This window comes from Triticum aestivum, chromosome 7B (assembly GCF_018294505.1).
Source record: "Triticum aestivum cultivar Chinese Spring chromosome 7B, IWGSC CS RefSeq v2.1, whole genome shotgun sequence".
Classification (NCBI taxonomy): Eukaryota; Viridiplantae; Streptophyta; class Magnoliopsida; order Poales; family Poaceae; genus Triticum; species Triticum aestivum.
This window is the reverse complement of record NC_057813.1, coordinates 558,378,693-558,388,043: the sequence shown is the minus strand read 5'-3', so window position 1 is coordinate 558,388,043 and position 9,351 is coordinate 558,378,693.

Genomic DNA, 9,351 nt, shown 5'->3' with positions numbered 1-9,351 from the left:
GAAATGCCGCAGTCGGGCGTCTTAGCGACACCACATAAAGGGCTTTAAAATAAATGCCGCAGTCGGGCGTCTTAGCGACACCACATAAAGGGCTTTAAAAGAAATACCACAGTCGGATGTCTGAGCGACGTCACAGAAAGGACTTATATCAAATGTAAATAACAAGTATGCCACAGTCGGACGTCTGAGCGACGTCACAGAAAGGGCTTATATCAAATGTAAATAACAAGTATGCCACAGTCGGACGTCTGAGCGACATCACAGAAAGGGCTTATATCAAATGTAAATAACAAGTATGCCACAGTCGGACGTCTGAGCGACGTCACAGAAAGGGCTTATATCAACTGTAAATAACAAGTTAGTCCATCCACAAGAATAAACTTTTAACCGGATTTAACACATGTAGTCCACCCGGTCCTTGTCACTGAGGCTGATATCAGACAAGATAAGATGAACACAGTACTTGGACATGTACAAGATGATTTAAAGGATTTGTGACTCTGCAGAGTTTGTACTAACTGACCACAGCCAACGGATTTCCGTAGTCACGAAGGACTAGTTCAATTTATGGTATTTCGGTAGAAACACATTTAACCAGTACACACCCATTTCACCTCATGATGCCAGGAATCACCCTAGACAACGTCCAAGAAAAACTTTGAGACGGGGAGGTCACAACCTCGAATAGCATGGGATCAAATTTCTATAGCGCGCTCTGAGGGGTGCCCCCCTCTCGGTCCCAACCGGAAACACCCATGCCCCCTGACCGGATGACGGGCTTTAATCCAGGGCCATGGAACCCTCATCCCGGCCTCTCTATTTGGTGTGTACCAGGAAAACGGTTTGCAACTTACTAAGCCATATTCCTTGCGGAAAACATGTGGCAGTACAGGAAAGGAGAAGAATGGGAATGTGATTTGATTCACAATGACACTGAATTCAAATAGACTGGCATAAGACTGGCGTGTCACAACACTGCCATCTTACCCATCCTCATGCCATCACATGGCCATGCAAATATGTATCCAACAACTTATGAATTTCTGAAACTTACTTTCCACTTCCCTTGCATGAAAATAATATTCAAAGAAGTGCTCATAAACATGCCATGAAACTCCTAAATGCAAACATGCAACAAACACTCATCATATCAAGAGTTCAAACATGCTTGCCTGGTTCGGAGTAGTCGGAGTCTAACTGGGTGAAGTTCGCGGCTCCGTCACCTCCTCCGGTATCTACGGTATAATAAAATACGCACGTAACGTAAATACCGCGAGGTGCACAAAAAGTAATCCAAATAATTTTCAAATGAATCTGATAAAAAACTAGACAAAATTTTAAAGAGAACAGAAAAAGAATCAAACAAAAATCCTTTTCTGTTTAAAAGTTATAAGGGTTTTGATTCAGGGACCTTTCTATAATGAAACAGAAAACTCTTAGGGGGTTCTGCAGAAAAGTCCAGAAAACGATTCGTTTAAAAGAAAAGAAATGAGACACTGACAGGCGGGCTCCACCCATCAGGTTTGAATATTCAAACGAGGGAGACGGGGCGCGACGGCGCCCGAGAGTTGCGGTGGTCGCCGACGGCGATCCACGGCGAGGCACGGGGATCGGGTGGTACCTCCGTGTTCAGTACGTCCTTCCGCGTCTGTGGGTGGTGGTGGTGGTTGCCGGCGAGCACTATGTCGACGGCGGCCCTTGCTCCAGCGGACGGTGGTTCGGGTGGTCGTGGGCCTCATCGAAGAGAGCTGCTGGGGTCAAATTGGAGTGGGGGTTAGTCTCCTAGTGGTGCCATGAGACTACGGGAAAGTGCAGGGCGGTGGAGGAGTTCTCACCGAAGAGAACGTTGCCGGAGCCCGAGGCAGACGGAGGTGGCCGGAGTGGACAAAGAAGGGGCCCTCGAGGCTCTTCCAGTGGCTAGGCGGGGTCTGGTGAGGTGGTGGAGTTGTGCGGGGGCGAGAGCGAGCTCGGAGGCGCTATTTAAGCCGGCCCGAGGCGGTTGCCGTGAATGGATAAGTCCAGCAAGCGATTACGGCGGCGCTGTGGCTGGACGGTTGGTTTAGAGGCTTGAGCATCATCTAGACGAAGCACTGGTGCCATTCCAGTGTCTAACTTAGCATGGCAGGGGTGGTTATGGCCTGTCTCCGACGGAACAGCCGTACGGCACGTCGGCGGCAGAGAGCGCGCCCAGAACATGCCAGGCCACGGCGATGGTGTTGCATGCGTGCGCTGGCAAGGAGATGGCCATGCGGAGTTCTCAGGAGGTTTGGGCGGCGCCAAACGGCGTTATGCCACAGGGTGTCCCCCTGTCGGCCGCCACGGGGTTTCTTCCGCCGTGGAACACGCCGACGCAGGCGGGCCAGGGCGCCACCGACGCCAGGAACGAGCCAAACGCGCGTGTGGTGCTCCGGACAGGGAGGAGGAGCTGTGAGCAACGTGCCAAGTGCACAGTCGACATGTGACTGAATCCCTGACGAAGAAACGACACTGAACTCTGAATTTTTCTGAAGATGTACAGTAACAGTGTAGGCCAGGTGTTCGACAGAATGATTTTGGCATGTGGGGATTTTTCCTTTAGCTGGTTTTTGGTGGAGTGGTCTCTCATTGCAACTAGGGGTTGCCTGAATTTTGGTGGAATTTTTGGAGAAGTGGAGATATGAATTTCACCAAGTTTTACAAATCTGGTCCAAACTTGCAGAGGGTGAATTTTGAAAATTTTGAAAAGAAGAAGAGTGGATCTTGATGGTTCTAGGTTGTGGGTGCTAAGGACTATCCAGAGGAGTTGAGTTGAGATCAAAGTTCAAAGGCATTAAGGTACTTGCTTTGCAAATTACCTAGGCTCAAAATAAAGGACAGAATTGTTTTGGGAAAAGAAATAAATGGGATAAAATCCAAAAATGGATTTAACTAGTTGGGACAGCATGTTTGGGTTTTCCCAAAGTGGAAGGAGGGGTTTTGGGAGAATTTTACCATAAGAGGCATGGTAAAAACAGGAAGGGATCAAAACCAAAGAAAAGCCCAAAACCAAAAGGTTTTCTTTTTAGAAGAAACTAAATCCAAGAAAAGATTTTTAGAGGCAAACTCAGAAGAGAGGTTTTTAAGAAGGGTTTAAATGACCTTCTTTAAACCAAGCAAGGTTCTTGCTGAGAACAAAAACCACAAAAAATTTGGAGTGTCACACGTTGCATGGTATGCGGGATGGATACTAGTGTGCTAGCGCCAACTCCTTCTCCCTGGTACAGAATTGATAGTCTTGGAGAAAATTTGCTCTTCCTTGGACAAAACTATCCAATGATGGTGAAAGGCGATCCAACTGTTGTTGACACAACGTTACTACCATTTATGAGAAGCAACTGTGTCTATACCTCGGACATTTGGGTGGTTCCCTACCCTGGTACTGATATAGTAGGCCGCTTCAGCCTGGATGATCAGTCCTGCGTTGGTCTCCAGATCGACAATGGATGGCCCGTCCCAGAGAATCACTTGTGGTTCAAAGCAAGCGTTTCCAACGCCGAGGAATGGTTGAGTTGAAGTTCATTTCATTGCTTGTTATTTGTTGTGTGGTGAAAACTTTAGTATTCATAATATATCCTCGTTGTCGATGTGGGTTGATGACCTGTTGTATGTAATAAAATAATATGCCTGTGACAAACTTACTAAATTTATGAATGGCTTTCGAGTTGCTTCTGTGAGTGAGTGGTGCGACAAGGCAAAAAAATATTTTCCAAATACATAATTGTACGTGCATTGCAATAGGTTATCGGATGAGGCCAATCATCAACAATAGTAGTACACTATTTGTACTAGCTTCACATGCTTCGCGCGTCGTGCGGGTGTTTTTACTGTAGCCATACGTAACCAGCACCTCAAATCCTCGATACTAGTAGTACTATATACTAGTAAGTAGTAGGAGTAGTAGGGTAGCATGGGCCAGAACAAGCATTCACGTCCAGGAGTATGGCACACGCCACCAGCACGACTTCCATCTGACACCAAATTTCTTGGAGTCTGTGCTAGAGCAATCTCTTCAACCTCATCGTTTCTCTAACTCAGCCATCGCGCGGCGGGCGAGGTGGGGGTTTGCCGATAGTCGGTTTCCTCAACTGCGGTCCCACTTGTAAGGCCAACTTCAACGCTCTATCAATATATGGATGTACTCTTCTTCCCAATACAAAAACTTGCATCCATTATACTCCCTCCGTTGCACAATACATGCCTTCTACACATGTATCTAGACATGTTTGTCAAAATATATATGTATCTAGACATGTTTTAGTATATAGGCACATCCATTTTTGGACAAATGGAAGTCAAGTATTTTGGAACGGAGGGAGTACACAATAAAAAATTTAAGTTAGCAAAACTAGTCTAATCCGAGAGCACAACCGAAGATTTGGTCGGGTTCTTCCTCCTTTTGCCGACACGTGGGACATCTAGCATCCAGGTCGTGTCATGAAAGAAAATAGAGTGGTAGTTGATAAGTTGAAGCCACGAGATGTGCATCTTGGGTTAAACTATAAATAGAATCTTACTACTCTTGAGTAACTCCAAAAGCGGCCACCGAAGATCTTTCTTGGATTTGTTTTTCATCACCAACACGTCGAGGTGAAAGATGTGCAGGTTCAGTGGGTCCTCTTGCGTTTTCACTGACATGTGGGACCGCATGTGAGCAAACAGACGATGGGCTCCGCGCGTCCACTAGCTGGCTGAGAAGAAAGATAGAGGAGTGCTGAGCACGGACTGCAGGAAATTTGTTCTACGTAGTGTACCTTGATATAGGCTCGATATAGTGGGATGGCATGGGCCATAACTAGCATTCACGTCTAGCACTACAGCACACGCCACCCACATGAGTCCCACCCGACACCAATTTTCTTGGAGTCCGTGCTACAGCCATCTCCTCTCCCTCCTGTTTTCTCAGCCATCGCGTGGTGGGCGGGGTGGGGGTTTGCCGATAGTCGGTTTGCTCAACTATGGTCCCACTTGTAAGTGAAAATGCAACACCGCACGAATTCCCGCTTGAGCCGCGTGCTGGACCAACCGTGTGGGGGTGCGACACGAACACGGCAGGCTTTTCCTTTTGAACTCGTAACTTGTAAAATTTGGTTCTGCTCCATGGCGCGATCGATAGATAGAAAATAACGATTTTGCCTAGAGTAATGAGAAGTTTGGTTCTGGCGCCGTTCATGCATGGAGTACGTACGAAAATTATGAAGTTGATGCGAAAGGTAATATAATTACTGTAGTATCATATACTACTACATGAATTTGATGGAAAGATAAAAATACATACGGATCCATCAACGACATCCTCACGCCCTAGTGCACCGGGTCACCAACTGACGTGTGAGGAGCAGCAGCATTGGCGGCGAGCTCAACGTGCTTCTGAACAGTGCGTCCAAGGTTGCCCTGTGGTCCAAGAAGGCCAGCGTCCTATCGTCCTCCTCTTTCATGCGCGTAGATGTGGGTAATTATGTCCATGGTGTCTTGCTGCGCCAGGCACTGCGCGGCGAGCGCGACCTCAAGGTGGACATTCTCCGGCGTGACGGCGGGCAGTCGTAGGGCCACCAGTGCATCAAAGAGGTTGTCACCATAGTGGCCGTTGAGGGTGGCGGGCATCGCAGAGCCTGGGCGCGTCGGCTGAAGGCTTACGTCAAAGTCGTCTGCGAGCTTCTTGACGATGGTGAACTTGTCGAGGAAACCGACGAGGACCTCGTCGAAAAAGGAGACGAAGTTGTCGTCCAAGCGGCCCCTCGCCCTGCCGGCCTCAAGCAATACTACCTGGAGACGTTCCTCGTTGCTAGGCCGCAGGCCAGCGTCGTGGACCATCTGGCACAGCCGGCTGATGCTCGCGCTCATCGCCTCCATGGGTCTAGCTTAGCTTCTACTAGTCAACTGATCTTGCAATTCGAGTGATCACTCTTGCCCTTGGTTAGCGTGCGTAGGTGCGTAGGATTTCGTACTACTCCTCGGCCCTCTACTGCACCTACCTTTGGCTGTATGATAGGTGGGCCAGCCACCCCCTGGGCCCATGTGTCATTCACCCAAAGGCAGTTGTCGTAAGTCAATGAAGCTGCGCCCCCCTCCGTGCCGGTGCAGTATAGTCATCTCACCGGACCTCTAGTTGGGGCCAAACGAGAGAAGTTTGATGTTTACTGGTTTATTGGTCCCCTTTGCATTTTGCGCCAAGTTTTGACCTTTGATTTAACTAATAAAATGTTAATGCATGTAAACAAAAATGTTGTGTAAGTCACATTATGAAAACCAAATAATCCCAAAACACTTAGGCATGGTGCATTAACTCCCTCCTTGTTTCTTATTTCGTGACATATCAACCAATGAGAGATGTGGGCCGTGCATGCTTTCAATGACTTGAGACTACCAAACATGACATGCGGTGTTTAGTTCATTGCATGTAATCCTATTAAGACTCTAGTTAGCAAGAAAACATTAAGTTCTCTCGCCGATAGGAATAAAACACCATGTATTTATTTACAGAGGGAATAGTACATTTTTTGTGACATGCATTACTAGATATTGCTAGTCAAATACTAAAATCCAGATGGACGTGGTAGTACTCCTAAATCCAGACGGTGGTGCTACTAGTACTAGTAGTAGTACTACCAACTCCTAGGAGTACTAGCACTGTACTACCCGTTGGTCAAATTATTACGTGCTGCTCCTCACAGTGAAGTGACAAGACCCTACGCCGGACATGACACCTGAGTATAGGCGCCGTGTTCGGCATACCATAGTCACTCACCGTCTGCAGTCACTATCATCATGGTTGTAGAGCTAGCCTGCTTACAACTAGCCCTGTTCGACATAATTTCCCGTGCGTAGATGCCCGTGCATTGCACGGAACACCAAGATTGGGGGTGGACTGCTCCGGCAGCGGCCATCGCGCCAGATTTTTCCACGGCCTTCTAGATGTGGTGGGGAGGAGATAAGGCTGATTGTGAGAGACAAGGAGTTGTTTGTAAATAGGGAACAAGTGCGGGCATCTTTTTGCAAAAATGGAGAAGCTTGGTTTGTATGCGTCAGATCTAGATCCGACGGCTACTGGTGAAAGATGGGAGGCACAACATCATCACCAACACAGGACCTGTTTGATTCGCAGGATTTTGAAAACGCAGGAATAGGACACGGCAATATTACAAGTTTCAAACTGATATTACAAATGTTAGGAGTAATGCTGCACCTAGGAAGAGGGAATTATTAGGAAGTTCAAGTAAGAACTTTCGTTACTTTAGGTGGATGCAGCGTTATCGTACAAACTAAAATCCACCACCCTGACAAGTCACTGATGGGCAAATAAGTTTTCGAGTCTCTGGCCACTTGATGTTTCAAAAACAAATTCAGCTTCTGCGGAGACTTTGTCGTTTAGGCTTAGATGCTTGCGGTGATCAGCACGCCATTCATTGTTGCGCCAGAGAATGCCAAACCTCATTACCTTGAGCACACTTGCCTCCAGAACAAAGAACCTGGCCAATTCAATCTCAGATGTGTTGCCTCGGTAGTCGATCAAATCAATTTCTATAAGACGGAGATCAAGGCATTCAATGAGATTGTTATAGTGCAGCACATTTTTCACTTTCGGGTCTTTTTTATCTGCAAAAGAAGAGAACATATTAGAGCAGCTGGCTACATAAGATTGTCGTGTCATCAAGAGGTACCAATGTCATTCACTCATACGATAGGGTTGGCTGGCTAGTGATATTTTTTCACTCTCTCTCTCTCTCTCCCTCTCTCTCTCTCTGTTTCTGTTTCCTCTCATTTAACTAGGAGCACGTGAAGAGCTTGGGCATTGGTTGCCTTCCACTATGTGGCCGATGCCATATTTCACAAAAGTATGCCACATAATACGCATCGATGTCAAATCAAAAGATTTTGGCACCGCTCTCGCGATGTGAGAGAGTTGGCACCGCTGTGCACACAGACCCACATGTATAAACAAATCAATCAAACCAACTACACCAACCTCTCACTCTCCCAAACAATTGTTTTTTATTGCCTCAGTCCTCTCTCTATCTCTCCCATGCAGTGTTTTTTCATTGAGTGAGTTAATTTGGCACCGGAGCAAAGTAGGTGCTCCAGATTGGGGCACTAGGTGAGCAATGGAGGGACATCGATGCCAAATGCATCACAAGTGAATTTGCCACATGGTTTGGCCTACATAGCCCACTTTTGTACTCCCTCCGTCCCAAAATTCTTGTCTTAAATTTGTCTAAATACGGATGTATCTAGTTACATTTTAGTGTTAGATAATCCGTATCTAAACAAATGTAAGACAAGAATTTTGGGACGGAGGGAATACTACCTCGTAGTTAGTATAAAATTTTGACCATAGATTTACCTAAGAAAATGCCAATGCATGTCACTAAAAATTACACCATTTGAAATTATGTTCAAATACGAATCCAACGATATAGTTCTTAGTGACATGCATTAACATTTTGCCAGTTAAATCTATGGTCAAATTTTGATACTACAAAGAGTAAACCAGGACGGAGGTAGTCGTAGTACTTGCCCTTAGGGTAACCATAGAGTTACTGGAGTAGTATAAGTTACTTTCCACTATGACTAGCCTAGGCTACTATAGTAGTACAGCATAAAAATGATGCAGGTGATCACGTGAGAAAAATACTAAAAACATTTCTTTCGGTGCAGTGCGTAGATGTAGTTTTGAACACTACACTTGTCATCGTAATTTGGGAAAATTACGAAAAATTTGAGCTACATTGTGATTACCATTTACTAATAGGAAAGAAGTTTCACCTCGATGAGTAGCTTCTCCGTGCATGGAAAGCATGTAAGGAATCCAACAACTTGATCCAGATTGGGGCCAATAGATTTTAGTGCTAAGATCTTCACTGTGCGCATGGACTGGGTCAAGCTTGTGGGAATCATTTTCTAGAAGACGGTCGTAAATACATCAAGAAGAAATTTAAAAATGTGAATTTCAAGAAGACGGAGAAGAAGATGAGTGTTGTACCTGAACGATTATGGATCCAATAAAGAGTTCAGAGAATTTGGCAGACGAGTACACCAATGCTGTCAATTTCGGCGCGTCAATGACCCTGATTTTTGTTGGACCTTCTAGATCCGATACAAGCAATCTCTCAAGGAAAGGCGCATTCTCAATGACCATAACGTGGAACAGCTGGAGTGATCTCTTCCCAATTGATGTCTTGTTGCGGGGCCAGCAAGACACATAAATCCATCTGAGATTAGTCGAGGTGATGTGGAGGCTAATGAACCCGTGGATCTGCTCAAGACGAAGGTACTCGAGTGCAGTACAGCTGCGGAGCAGGTGCTCCATAGCCTTCTTCGAGATGAAAACATCGAAGA